Source organism: Pleurodeles waltl, chromosome 12, assembly GCF_031143425.1.
Source record: "Pleurodeles waltl isolate 20211129_DDA chromosome 12, aPleWal1.hap1.20221129, whole genome shotgun sequence".
In the NCBI taxonomy this organism is placed as follows: domain Eukaryota; kingdom Metazoa; phylum Chordata; class Amphibia; order Caudata; family Salamandridae; genus Pleurodeles; species Pleurodeles waltl.
The window spans coordinates 417,211,583-417,225,688 of NC_090451.1; positions in this window are offsets into that span (position 1 = coordinate 417,211,583).

The following is a 14,106-nucleotide window of genomic DNA, read 5'->3' on the forward strand; positions in this document are numbered from 1 at the left end:
GGTTGTTTGCCCATTCCCAGATTTATTGTTACTGGTAGACCTGGGAATGCTTCAAAATATTATACCTCCCCAGATGAGGCGTACTGAGGAGAAATATATTACCTGCACAAAACAATCTTGATTACAACACAGACACCATTGCACCATGGTGTTTGGGTGCCTGCATTGGAGCTAGGCAGCACACTGTGCACCAGGGCTGGGTAAAGCCAGGAATGTGCAATATTATGAATCGCTGTATTATTTGTTGATAAATGTGCCCCTTAATTTAACCTTACCTTTCCTGATTCCGTGGCTCTGGAATGGGATTAGCCCTCATAAATTCACAAATATTTTTAAAAAGCGGGCCCAAGAACGTTTCCTTATGATTTGCAAGAATCTTGACAAGTTTCGTAGCTTTTCGTGGTAAAAATGTACAGTTTTGATAAAGACTGAAGCGAACATAACGGCACAAAGATGATTATTGTGTCCTATCACAAAAAGAAACAAGGGCTTCCAAGGACAGAACTTGAGAAGGTTTTGCACTTCTAGTCATTGCAGTTTTCGCTCTCTTCCAAATATAATATTTTTAATCCACTCACAGCATAGCAATATGTTTATTTTATCTTCCAGCACCGGGAGTCTACAGCAAAACAATACACGCCCTTTTATTGCAGGCTGGAGCGAGGGTCCTAATGTGTTGAATTCAGTATTAGGCTAGGTGTGAGCCCTCGGCTCCCGAGAAATGCATTAATCCCCCTTTTAAAACAGCATACTGACCTTGAAGTCACCACTCCTTACAATAGCTCGATCCAAATTTCAAGTATGCTTTGTGTGAAGAATTGTCTTTCTTTTAAATTAGTTCCAAGAGCGGGGCCTGACCTATCCACTGTGACCTTAAGTGTATTTTTTAAATCATTTGCTAGAGGGCCTCTCTAAACAAAGCCATGCATTACTTGTAATTCGGAATCATGTCTTCTATGAGGCCTAGGTCCTCGACATTCGCTGTACTTATTTTGTCAAGCCAAGTTTATTGCTTTGATCTCTGTGAAAGTCATTGCAAAATCGATACAGTAATATGTCTAACAATACCACCGTCTAAAATGTTTAACTTTATTACAAGATTGTTTTCATTTTGATAACAGAAGTTCTGATTACTGTTAGGACTCAGTTGTAAGTGCAAGAAATTGTCACTTGCATCTGCTGCTTTCTGTCATTTTCCCCTGGGCCTTGAAGCACAATTCCATCTGATGCATTTTAGTACTAAAAGAAGATTTGTATAGTATTGCTATTAAAAGGGCCTGAAATGCTGAATGTGTTCACTAAATATTTCACATTACTTGACATAATATTCACAAATAATAGTTGTGTTTTCCAAGGTAGAAAATGTTTATTTGAATTAACTATCCAACCGAATAGTGACTTTTTTTCAAGTCTAAGAAGTTCCACATCCATACTGCCAGGCGTGCCTTCTAATTATCGCCATTTTTTAGGCGTAGGGACAGCTTTAGTTGCCTCATCTTCCTTTTTAATAAAGAAAAATGTAAAATACATGAGTCACCATTCCTCACTGTCTGCTCTGTTGAACTGTCATTCACATTTTACTTCCGCCCGCCACAAAACAGAGCACAAAGCAGTGGGTCAGCCCACTTCAGCTATTGGCTGTCGTGTACTGTGAGTCACAACTTACTTTCTTGACCATGTTAACATTAACCTAAAAAGAAATGCACTTAAGTGACATAGCTAGATGGCTAATAATTTCATTTGCAAATGATTTTTCCCAATGTTTATTCTTCTTTATTTGTTTTCATTCTCGTGCATTTAAATTATAGCAACAGGTTACTGTAAGTGAAAGTATGATCTTTTGTTTGAGCCAAAAGGAAACAAATGTTGCTATGATGTGGTTTAATTTAAAAAGGGTTTAACAATGCCAGTTCTAAGTGCAGCTGTTTGCTAGGAACACCCCTGCACTTCTGTTAAAATTATGGCCCTCATTACGAGTTTGGCGGTTTAAGGGCAAGACTTCCATGCAAAATGACACCGCAATACCAGAAGTGGTGCCGGTATATCGATTGCCAGATTACAAGTCACAAAACACAAACCGCCAAAATACAGACAAAAAAACAACACCGCCAGGCCAACCGATGGCAAAACAGTGACTGATCAATTGCCGGTCCTACCATGCTGACACCAGTCTGACCGTCATATTATGATTCAACCTCCAGCACAGCAGAACATGCACGTCGAACAACATAAGAGGTTTGCACCGTGGTGGAACAAAAGGGCACTGCGGAAGGTAGCCAATACCACATTGGCCAGTACAAATATTCCACACCTGAGTACCATACACACACCATGCACACCTGACAATGCCAGCATATAAACCAAAGCCCCCCCCAACAAGCTGTTGTGACAAATATAAGCAGCCACAATTACACTCGAGACCAAGCACACCCCAAACAGAGCAAACAAATATCACACAACACACATTGCACAAAACAACATCACAGCCTACCAGCACACATAGTCAAACACCCCCACACCACCACACACCCCATACTGTACCCAACACGCACAACACATACCCACCCCACAACATGTCACACCTGAAGCACCCACAGTTCTGTTACAATGAGTTGTGGATCATGGTGGACAAGATCATCAAAGTAGAGCCACAGCTCATGAGAATCCAGTTACAACAAACATCCATAGCCAAAAAGAAGGAGTTAAGGCAGAGGATTGTTGACAGGGTCCATGCAGTCAACACATACCTACGCACAAGAGAGGACATCAGGAAGAGGTTGAATGTCCTCAGAGGGAAGGTCAGTTCCATGGCATCCAGGCAGAGGATAGCCAGCAACAAGACTGTGGTGGGCCCCCAGGTCCTACCCTTCAGTTGACAACCTGAGAGGAGAAGGTCCTGGACATCATGTATCCCAATGGCATGACTGGGATCAGTGGAGGACTCAACACTGGTAAGTCAGTAATACCCCCCAAACACCAACCACCCATGCCCAGCATGCCTCCCCACCACTCACCAACCCACAGCAACCCACCCCACTGACCATGTCCCAAACACCCCACACCCCTCCTTTGCATGCCACAGCACCTCACTCCCACCATCCCTACTCACACGCCCTGAATGCACGGATATCAGCCACAATGTGAAAAACCACAGCTCCCACAATCCAATCCAAATCACTGTCTGCAGTGTAGTAGCTGTCATTGCTATCACTGGGAAGCAAGTCGAGCCACTGCATGCATCACAACAGGGGCACACATACAAGAATCACACAACTAACATTTACTGTATCCATCCACAGGTACTCCTGCCACCCTACAGAGGATGCCAGGCGCCGACATCCCTCCCTAGGATGAAGCACCCACTGGATGTCTGGAGGAGGAAGACTTGTCTGGGTCATCTGGGGCCACTGGACAGTCCACCAATAGCACACCCACCCTGGACACACCAGAAGACCCTTCCCATGTGGCATCAACACCAAAGCCAGACCCTGAACCCAAACCTGTGTCCCAGGGAGCCATCAATCAGAGGTGTGCCCGTAGTACAGCGGCCAGAGTCAAGACCACCCACCCCATACAATGGCGGCCCTGCTGCTACTGGGAGTGGGCATACTGTGCCAGGGGCACAGGGGGTCAGGGGGTAGTGGGAGGGGACCATGTCCCACAGATCGGGACATCCACAACAACTGACTGCCCAGAAGGGCTTCAACCAAGTCCTGGGTGTATACCAGCACACCGAGGACACAGTTGCCCAGATCCTCACCACTGTGCAGGAGACGCAGCGGCTGCAGGGCAATACCATCAGGAGGCCATGCAACAGTGGCAGTCCCACAATACCACCATGGCCTCCATAGCAGGGGTGTTTAAGGACCTAACCCCTGTCATGCGTGAGTCCACCATCCACCAACAGGTACCCACCCCAACCCACATCCCATCACAGCACTCCACGTCAGCGGCAGTCAGTAGCAGGGATGCCCCACCACAGGGATCGCAGGACACCAGCACCCCAACCCCTGTAGCTGAGGAACCCCCAGTCAATCAAGGACGTCCAAGTAGACCTTCAGCCGGACATGGTGTCCAGACCACGACCACCACCAGGAAGTGACCCTCACCTGAACATTTTCCCTTGTGTGTGACAGTGACACCCTGTCGACTGTCCACTCCCATATCTCGGTCTTCCCATGGCCAGCAGACGGGACCTGGACTACCTACAGCGGCCCATAGCATTTTGATGATCCCCACTGCCATGAGCCTGCTCATCACCCCTCACACCTGTACATTCCAAATAAATGATAATTGAGCACAGTCCATGTCTACGTGTTTACTTGCCATGAGTATGAATGGAAGTGAAAATACGTGTACAAGTGTCAACCCATCGTCCAGCACATTCATGGGAGGGTGACAAAGGGGGGAGCAAAATGCTGGGATGTCGATTGTGGAGCAGGCAGTGGCTGGAGATATGTGTCAATGTAGGCAGCAACCCAGGCAGGGAGCACAAAACACCATAACATTGTCCTCAAAGGAGAGCAAGACAGGGACAACAATCACTGTAGGAGTCACATATGTCAACTCCACACAAATGCACTGTAAGAACAGGTATCCTGGGCAGATTTGCCAGTCAGGTCCACCAGTACCAACACACATACACAATACATACCAACCCAATGGTCCCACTCTGATAGCACCCAGCCCCAGACCTGGCACCATAACCACTGCCACCTACAACAATGTAGCATTGCCACCCAATGTCGACTCCCAGGATGGATGCTGCACTGATGCAACAACCGTGTGTGGCACACACATAGCCCTTTTACTGGCAATTCATGGAAAATTCTACATGTACATTGATGGCACTAATGCACCAGCACAACACCTACCTGACCATAGGTCTGACCTGTACACTGGGACCGCCCCAGTGATGGGCACATGTTACACCCCCATAACCCACCCAGAGTCAGAGCTGCATCCGGTACCATCAGGGGTCACAGGCAACACGTGGCATCAGGGACAAGGCAAACAGTTGTAGTGGACACTTACCACACAGTGTTCACATACCTGCATCTCAGCCAAAGTAATGTTGAATCAACTCTGCCCGGGAGTCAGCTACATCCTCTTCAATATCCTCTTCACCACTCACCATGTCCCCTTCATCAGCCACTGGCAGAGCTACACCCTCCTCTGCATCCAGCAATAGGATGTGATGCCTCAGGGCCAGATGTGCAGCATGCAGCAGGCCACAATAAACTGGCACACCTTCTGTGGGTTATAGAGCAGGACACCCCCGGAGACATGCAGACATTGGAACCTGGCCTTCAGCAGGCCAAATCATGACCCATCTGGTACGACTGTGGGCCTCATTGTAACTGTCCTCTGCCGCTGAGATTCGACGTCTCACGGGTGTCAGGAGCTAGGGCAGGTTGGGATAGCCAGAGTCACCTGAGTTCATAGAGGGAAGAGGCATGTCAAGACTAGGAGGCAAATAGGGGTGAGACACAAGGGTGCAGTGAGATGAGGGGCACACATATGCAGGGGTACATACCGATGAGCCAGGCCCGATCCCTCTGGAGTGGTAGCATCATGTGTGGGACACTGCTGTTCTGCAGGATGTACTAATCATGACAGAGCCTGGGTACTTGGCTGTCACCTGGGAGATGTGACGGTATGTGAGACACACCACCTACACATTGACTGAATGAAAGTTGTTGCTGCTTCTGTACACCTGTTCATTCTTCCTAGGTGGCACAAGGGCAATGTGTGTGCTATCAAGGCCCCAATCACATGTGGGACACGTGCCACATCGTAGAACGCACCCTTGACAGTGGGTAAATCTGCACTTCGGGGGAACCCGATGTAGCTGGCCATATGTTTTATCAGAGCACACAGTCATCCCTCAGGAAATTGCTTAACATGGGCTGCGACATCCCACTTGCGAGGCCCACTGTGACCTGGAAGGAGCCTGAGGCAAGGTAGTGGAGCAATGACAACACCTGCACTGTGGGAGGGATAGCATTGGGATTGCGAATGGCAGGCAACAGATCCGGGTCTAACTGGGCCACCAGTTCCATGATGGTCTCACTGTTCAGGCAATAGGTCTGGATAATGTGATGCTTCTCCAGTGTGGAAAGGTCAACTAGGGGGCCTGTACACGGGTTCATTCCTCATGCTTCACCTCACATTGTACCTGGGAACAGAAGAGAGTTGGATCAATGTTGTGCACCATAGACTGTATCAACTGTGTTGATGTGGCCGCAGGACAGTATTTGTCACTCATGACGCATATACCTTCACACACATTACACATTGGACATGCAAAATGCTAGTCACCTGGCTGACTGCATGGGACAGGTGGAAGTGTGATCATCACACTGGTATAACACATCATGGTGGTAGCTGTTCACGAGCGCCATGGAACTCACCATAGGTTAATACTGTTGACAATGGGAGGCAGGAGCCAATGGTGACCACTGCTTGCGGTGAGGGTGACGTCTGTGGTGGCCGTGATTGCCATTTCATTTGCTCATGCTCACTTGACTCCTGCACCCCATGCACTGGAGACTTCCATTGCGTGTGCTGCTGTGTGCTGGCTCTGGTAGCCAAGATGCCACATCCTGCAGGAGACATGGCCCCAGCCTTCATCCAGGAAGAGTTTGAGCAGCTCATGGATGGGGTCCTACCCCTGTATGGACAGTTGTATGGGGCACCAGAGCAGCTGGTGAGGCCAATTTCACTGTCCTGTATGCGATTGTTGCACATGTGGATGGGGGCCTTGGTCAGTGGTAGAGTGTATGGATCATGGACATGGGTGAGGGGCTCAAGGCTACGTTGGCTGACGACATGTGGATGTGGAAGTGTGTTGTGTGCTGTCCACTACTGTCCCAGGGATGCCACTCGACAGTACTGTGTCCTCTGTCTCCGTCACCAATGCAGGTCAGTGCCCATCAGTAGAAGGCTATTTGGCATGCCATCTCCAAGCAAGTGCGGACCCTGGGGGTCCATGCCCAGCAGATCACCCACTGCAGAAAGAGGTGGCAGGACCAAAGACGTTGGGCCCAGAAGACTGCGGAGAGCCAGCTGGGGACGTCCTCCCAATGGGGAAGGTGTGGCTGTCAGAGTCTGAGCCCCCTAATGGGCAGCATATTGGTGGTGGCCTACCCTGAGGTGGATGGGTGCTCGAGGGCAGCGCGCAGACACAAGGGGGTGTGTACACACTCACTTACAACATGTTTTGTCATGGTGGCTCTGGGTTAGCACTATTGGGGAACTGTAGCGTGGGTATTGGGTGGATTCATGTCCACTATGTGTGTTGGCCAACCAGCCTGGATTGGCATCATAGATGTGTGGCCGTGCCATGCAGTCAGTGAATAGTGGAGCAGTTGCCCCCAATGTGGTATCTGTGTTGTCACCTACTACCATGAAGGGCAAGGCAGCTCAGGCCACCAGGGTCATTGCATCTGGGGTGTCAGGCCATTGCAATCAGTTTATACATATCAATGTGCCAGGGGTGAATGTAGAGTCCTCAATCTGCTTGGAGGTACTGTTTGTTGTGAGGTAAGACTGGGGGAAGATGTCAATGTACAACTATGTAATGGCCTAGTAGGCATGTCCACTATCCATGCAGGATTATGTTGATTTGGTTGTCAAGGAATTGTGTGTCTCAACGGCATGGGAAGTGAGCAGGTACTGGGCAGGTGTGGTGGGAATGCCTCTCATCATGTAGACGATTGCATCTGTATCAGCGTCTGCGGTACACATGTGCATGGCTATGCATTCCCCCATGGTGTTCCATTATTGTATCATGTGTAGGTGAGGGCATGGCGTGTCATGGCATGGAATCAGAAGATGATGTACGTACCCTGTGGGACTATTGTGCTGTCACTGACCGATTGCACCCTGTCTCTCTGTCCTACCCACCCTCACTCCCTGTCCTCCTTTGTCTTTGTGTGCATCAGCATCATCTGACGATGGAATAGGGGCACCACCGAGTGGGGAAACTGCAGCCCAGGGGACCCAGGAGGCCTATAACAGCAGAGCCGTGGGGCCCAATGGGACGGACCGAGTGTGGTGTGCCACAGGGGAGACCGGAGTGACCACTCCATTTTCAGATTCCTCCTCCGATGGTGGGTCCCTGGCAGTGGCAGACCCATCTGGGCCCATGCCTGCATCATCCTTGTCCGCACCCCCTTTACCAGCACTGCCTTCCCTGTAGCTCCTCACCCAGTTGCCCATGCCCACTCACCCAAGAGGGTGGGCATCTCTATCACTGCAGGCACCTCTGCCCCTGCCCCAGTCAGACCTGCTGCCTTTAATGAGGAGACTATTGACCTAATGTAGCTCATCTCTGTGTGCCAGACAACTATTGTGAATGCCATCCAGGGACTGCCATCCTAAATGCAACAGTGCAATGCGTTCCTGGAAGGCATTCACGGTGCCCTGTCTGGCCTGCATAGACTGTTTCAGGCTCTGGCCTCCTCCTTGACTGGGGCCAGTGTTCCTTCTACTTCTGTCCCCCCTCCAGCTACTTGTTCCCATACCCACATCCCACTCCCCTCACCCATCTAGGGTACACCTACTGTCACACATGCATCCACACCACAAGACATCGTACATAGGAACAGACATAAGCACCACAGACCCCACCACCACCATGCACACACTTGACTGCCGCATGCAGTCATGGCAACATCCATGCCCTGCATCAACCCCCCCACCACCTCCCTCCTCACAGTCGACACACCACTCACACCTGCAGTCTGCACCACATCAATCACTGTCCTGCCACATGTGCCTTCACTGCCACCGTCACCACATCCTCTGACACACAATCATGCACCCCATACACCACTGGTGCAGACACAACAACTGTCAACACCCACACATGCAGCACATCCACCCTACCTGCAGACACCACCCCAACATACACTCACATATCCTCCTGCCATCTCCCTGCATCTCCTCCCTACCTCCTCCCAGTACATCTAGACACCCGCACTCACCCACCCAACAGTCCCCAGCACACTCAAATCATCCACCCATGCACCTGCACCCAAGGCACCTCCAAGTACACACCTCCCAAACATACCCACTCTCTCCTTTCCCAATCATCCTTTCCTTGACCTCCCATGGGTCCCCAAACAACACTTCCTTTGTGACTTTTCCATGTTCTCCATCATTGACCTTGTCCCTGTTCTACCAAGCACACAATGCCCCAGCTGCCCCACTGACACACCAATGTCCCAGTCTTCTGCCTCCCAATCTGCCACTGCCCCTGCACCTCCACCTTCACCACTTGCCACTTCCACCCTATCACGTCCACTGCTCCTGCAGCCAAACCCAAGAGCATGGCCTCTCCCTCCACTTCCAAGGCCAGGCCCAGAGCACCCCCTTGGCTCCACCCCCTCCTAGAGGTAGCCAAAGAACCCCCTTGCAAGTTCACCCCTTGGGACCCCCTCCAAGCCCTTGACGAAGGTACCCCTGCACTCATCCCCCCCACCCCTTAGGTGCTTCTATTCCCCATTGATGCCCCTGCCCTGTGGAGGCCTGCACTTTATTGTCAGGAGTCAAGTTGGCCCATCACCTTGTGCCCAGTGTAGTCAAGGCACCTATTGTACTGGGCCTCGGGCCTGTGTATGAATGGGTACATTTACAATGTTGATTTTTGTAATATATCTGTGAAATAACACCGTTGATGTCGATGGTACCTACCATATCCTGGCTTTCTTTACACATGTATGTGTGGTGGTTGTGGGTATTGGCGTGTATGCGTGTGTGTGTGTATGTGTGTGTGTGTAGGTATGGGTGTTTGTTTGCATATGTGTGTGGACATGGCTTCCCGTGACATGTGTGTGTTGTGTGTGTGTACTGATATCATTCCCTCCAGTATGTGCTAAGCTGGTGTACTTACGGTTGGTGTTGTGGTCGCCGTCCCTGGTCCGGGAGTTACAGGACCAGGTGGAGGATTGGGAAGAGTTGCAATTCGCTTGCCATGGTGCCTACGGATGTGCCTGTGTTCCTGGAGGTAGGTGTTCCCATTTATATTGTTCATTGCTGCCAGGATTTTGATGGCGGTGGTTCCGCCCGGAAATCCTGTCTGTGTCCTTCTGTGTAATATGGTCGTGGCTTCCTGCCTGCCGGCCAGGCTGCCAATTGCAGCCGACTGGCACGCCAGCCGTTCCGCTATGGCGGGCCTGCACAGTAACTTGGCTGTGTTCTGCAGTTGCCTTCCCAGTACCTGTGATATGGCGGACTTCACCATCAGGCCTGCGGCGGTGCCTCTGCCAACTCCACCTCGGCGGTATGCTCACCGTCAAACTCGTAATGAGGGCCTATGTGTGAAAGTTAAATTACTTTTAAATGCAATTTTTATTTGCAAAACTATGGTCTTCAAATTAACGTGACAGCATGTTTCCTTTTTTATGGAATATGTTTATAATAAACATAAAATATATATATAGCCATTATACCAGTTTACAAAAGCTAGAAATATTCACTTTGCCAGTGCTTGTTTTATTTCAAAACAAACAAGTAGGAAATATACAGTGTAGTGTAGCTTTTTCAATGGCTCTAGGTCTATAGCAGATAAGATTTAGAAGAAGCAGCAGGTTCTCAGGTATCGCCGGATATTTGGGAGCATATTTAACACATTTTCATGCAGCATAGCAAGCTACCTTGTTGCGCTGCATGAAAGGGAGTTATGCACCACATTTAGCACTATGAGGTGCATTCCTGTACTTTCCTTTTGCTGGAGCCCTTTTGTCTGCCTAGTGCAGGCACCTTTGTGCCATCGTGCAATGTTGCCTTCATTACAGACAGGATTGATTTTTTGCAGGAAGGGACACCTTCCTGCACAAAAACAAAAATAATCTTCTGACGCATAAACCAAAGATTACAGGGATGTTGTAGTTAGGTTTAGATTTTACACACACCAACCCATAGCAATTCGGCAGTTATAGTTATACTTATCTCTAGAAACTATATTTCGTGCCCAAGGGGACCAATGACACATGCTCCCACCATGCACAGTTGTCTATTCAATAATTTTATTGAAAATGTTGCAGTGATATTATCAATAATGACATAGAAGATGTCATGACTGTTGTAATATGTGGTGTAATTGTGCATGGCGAGGGTGCAATTTAAAGTTACCTTAGAGCATGAGTCATAGTTTCTTGAGAGAAGTATAAACATAACTGCTGAATTTCTATTGTTTTGTGTGTGTAAATTCTGAACCTAACTCTTACACCCCTGTCACCATTGTTTTTTTCAGTAAATTTCTAGGGTTTTTTATTAACATACAGTAATAATTAATTACCACACATTAAGCCAAGCACTAATGTGCATGCCCTTCAGCTGTGCATGGCAGGTGGTTGGCTGCATGCAGTCAAACCGCTGCATTGCATCTGCAAATGGGTGTGTGAGTGGCTGTGTGACTGAGTGTGTTTTGTTGTGTGGGTGTGTAAGGTGGTGTGTGAATGTATAAGTGTGTGTGTGTGTGAGTGGCTGTGTGGGTGTGTGAGTGGGTTTGTGGGTCTGTGAGTGGGTGTGTGGGTCTGTGACTGAGCATGATAGTGGTTTTGTGTGTCTATGAGAAGGTATGTGAGTGGCTGTGTGAGTGAGTGTATGAGTGGCTGTGTGGGTCTGGGAGTGGGTCTGCAAGTGGTTTTGTAGGTCTGTGAGTGAGTGTGTGAGAGGCTGTATGGGTGTGTGAGTGAGTGTTTGAGTGGTTATGTGGGTGTTTAAATGCGTGTGTGAGTGGCTGTATGGCTGTGTGAGTGTGCGGGTGGTTGTGTGGGTAAGTGGGTGTGTTTGTGTGGGTGCTTGAGTGTGTGAATGGGTGTGTGAATGAGTGTGTGAGTGGGTCTGTGAACGGGTGTATTTTCTTAAATTGGGACGTGGATGCATAGATAGTGGCAAATTGACACGGGGGCACACAGAGTGCCTTGGAGGATCTGCAGATCTCCGTGTGTCCCACCACACTCCCCAAATAAACGTTTTTGGGCAATTTCTTACCCATAGGGGGGCTTTTATAAACCCCACCATCATTCCCATTGGGACAGGATATTACTGTCCTGACCACTTATATCAAATATAACCTTTCATCCCTTCCCCGGAAATCGTGTCCTGATTGACAAAATGTCAGCTGCAGCTTTTCTCTACGGTTGCAGGCAGCCAATCACTGCATTGCTGTTGGCGCATGGATCAGTGATGGGTATCTAGATATAAAAAAAAAACAATTCCTTAATAACTCCAAAACTACTGAACAGATTTATCCTAAATTACAGAAGAGAGCCTTCTAAACCAAGACCCAGCTTTCTGACAAATTTGGTGTAATTCTGTTCAGGAGTTCGGCCTGAAGCTGTGCCTAAAATTCATATAGGAAATTGCATGGGAAAACGTGTTTTGGGACCCCCCCACCTTTTTTCTCTGCACCGCTTGAGGAATCACCCCAAAGCTTTCCAGACAGCAGCTGAAGTGAGTGGCAGACTCATTTTGAAAATTCTGTGGAGATTAGTCAACCTGCCACAAAGTTATTAGAAAAACAAAAAAACTTTTTTCCTATGGAACTAGATTGTAAATACTAACTACCTACTGGCAACAAAATATATATATGCTATTTAATTGTATTTCACTTTTAGATGTTATTTATTGATTTAAACAGTGTAGTCACAAGCATTGCATGTGGTGTGAGAGTAATGGCTAGCACGGCTGTAACCAATCAGATTCAGTGTTTTTTATTTGTAATGTCATCATGTTATTGTCAGTGATGATGTATTACATCAAAAGCAATTATTTGTCATACCTAGCAAAACTTGTGCGACAGTATCCATCAACTGTTCTCAGAGGTTCACACTCGTGTAATGTTTTTATCAGTGCTTTCAAGCAGCCTCCTGAAAGTGTGAGTCATCTGGAAAATGAACAAATAAACTAGGCATTACAACACATAGAAATGACTTTTGATGTAGGAGAGAAGAAAAATATTTTAAATGGAAAGCTATCCTTTGGAGTCTGGTTGCCTAAACACAGGCATGTGATTGAGTGAGAGGAGCTGCGTCTAAATTGATGAGGAGCAGGTTCGCTTTGGCATAGAAGAACAGTCTAGATTTTTGAGATGGAAGTCAGAAAACAGAATATGCCCGGCAAGACAGTAGGGTGGGTTGGAATGGGGGGGGGCTACCCTAAACATAGAGAAGCTCAAAAAAAGATACTAGTTGCCTTGCTTTATGAAACTGACCAAATAGATAAGGTTCTAGTAAAAGTTTGCTGGCTTTCATGCAAAAGTAGTTGGTGGTGGAACGGTAAAGGTGAACCAGACTGACTAGATGGGGAAAAGGTGGGCATTGAGGAATACATCATGGTGCATTAGGACAGAGGGTAGGCAACCTTAAGAAGACATTGGAGAAGTACAAGGTTAGCTAGAGCACCAGCTTGAAAGGGGTCTGCAAGCAATGATTCTACTGAGTGGCCTCGCCATTTGGCCATCCTAATAATAGGTTTGGAATTGGGTCTCTTTTAGGTGAATGGGCATAAGGACTGAATATGGGTTGATGATAATTGATTAAGTAGGTATAGTGGAGGATAGTGTCAGTGATTGGTGAGGGCTATGGCTATTGACCTAAGGAGATCAACCAGAAATATGGTAGAAATGAGAACATTGCACAAATAATGTATATTTTGAAAATTTTAGGAAACCCTTGAGTGCTCCGTAGCTCAGCCTGTATTGTATTCCTGCTGCAACACAGGTTCTTCCCTTCAGGAGCGTGGTTGGTGAGCTCACAAACCAATTTTTTCAAGAAGACTAATAAAGTCTCCATGTTCTGCACCGGGGGTTTGGAGCACAAATATGACAAGGAGAGGGCTGTGAATTATAGGTGAAACAGCTGGTTGCCCCCCTCCCCTTTGTTGAAGTCTGGTAGAGAGTTCATGATAATATTGGGTGTTTTTTCTCCTCTCCTATCTTGTTTTCAATTCATCAGGAGCTGTCCATCTAATGCACAACCCTGTTTTGTAGCCTTTCGTACTGTAGAGGGGTCGGAGCCATTTGGAGCGACCTCAGTGTTCCAGACTAGGAAGAGGTCTGTACTGATCATCGATTTAAGATGGTGAGATGCAGAG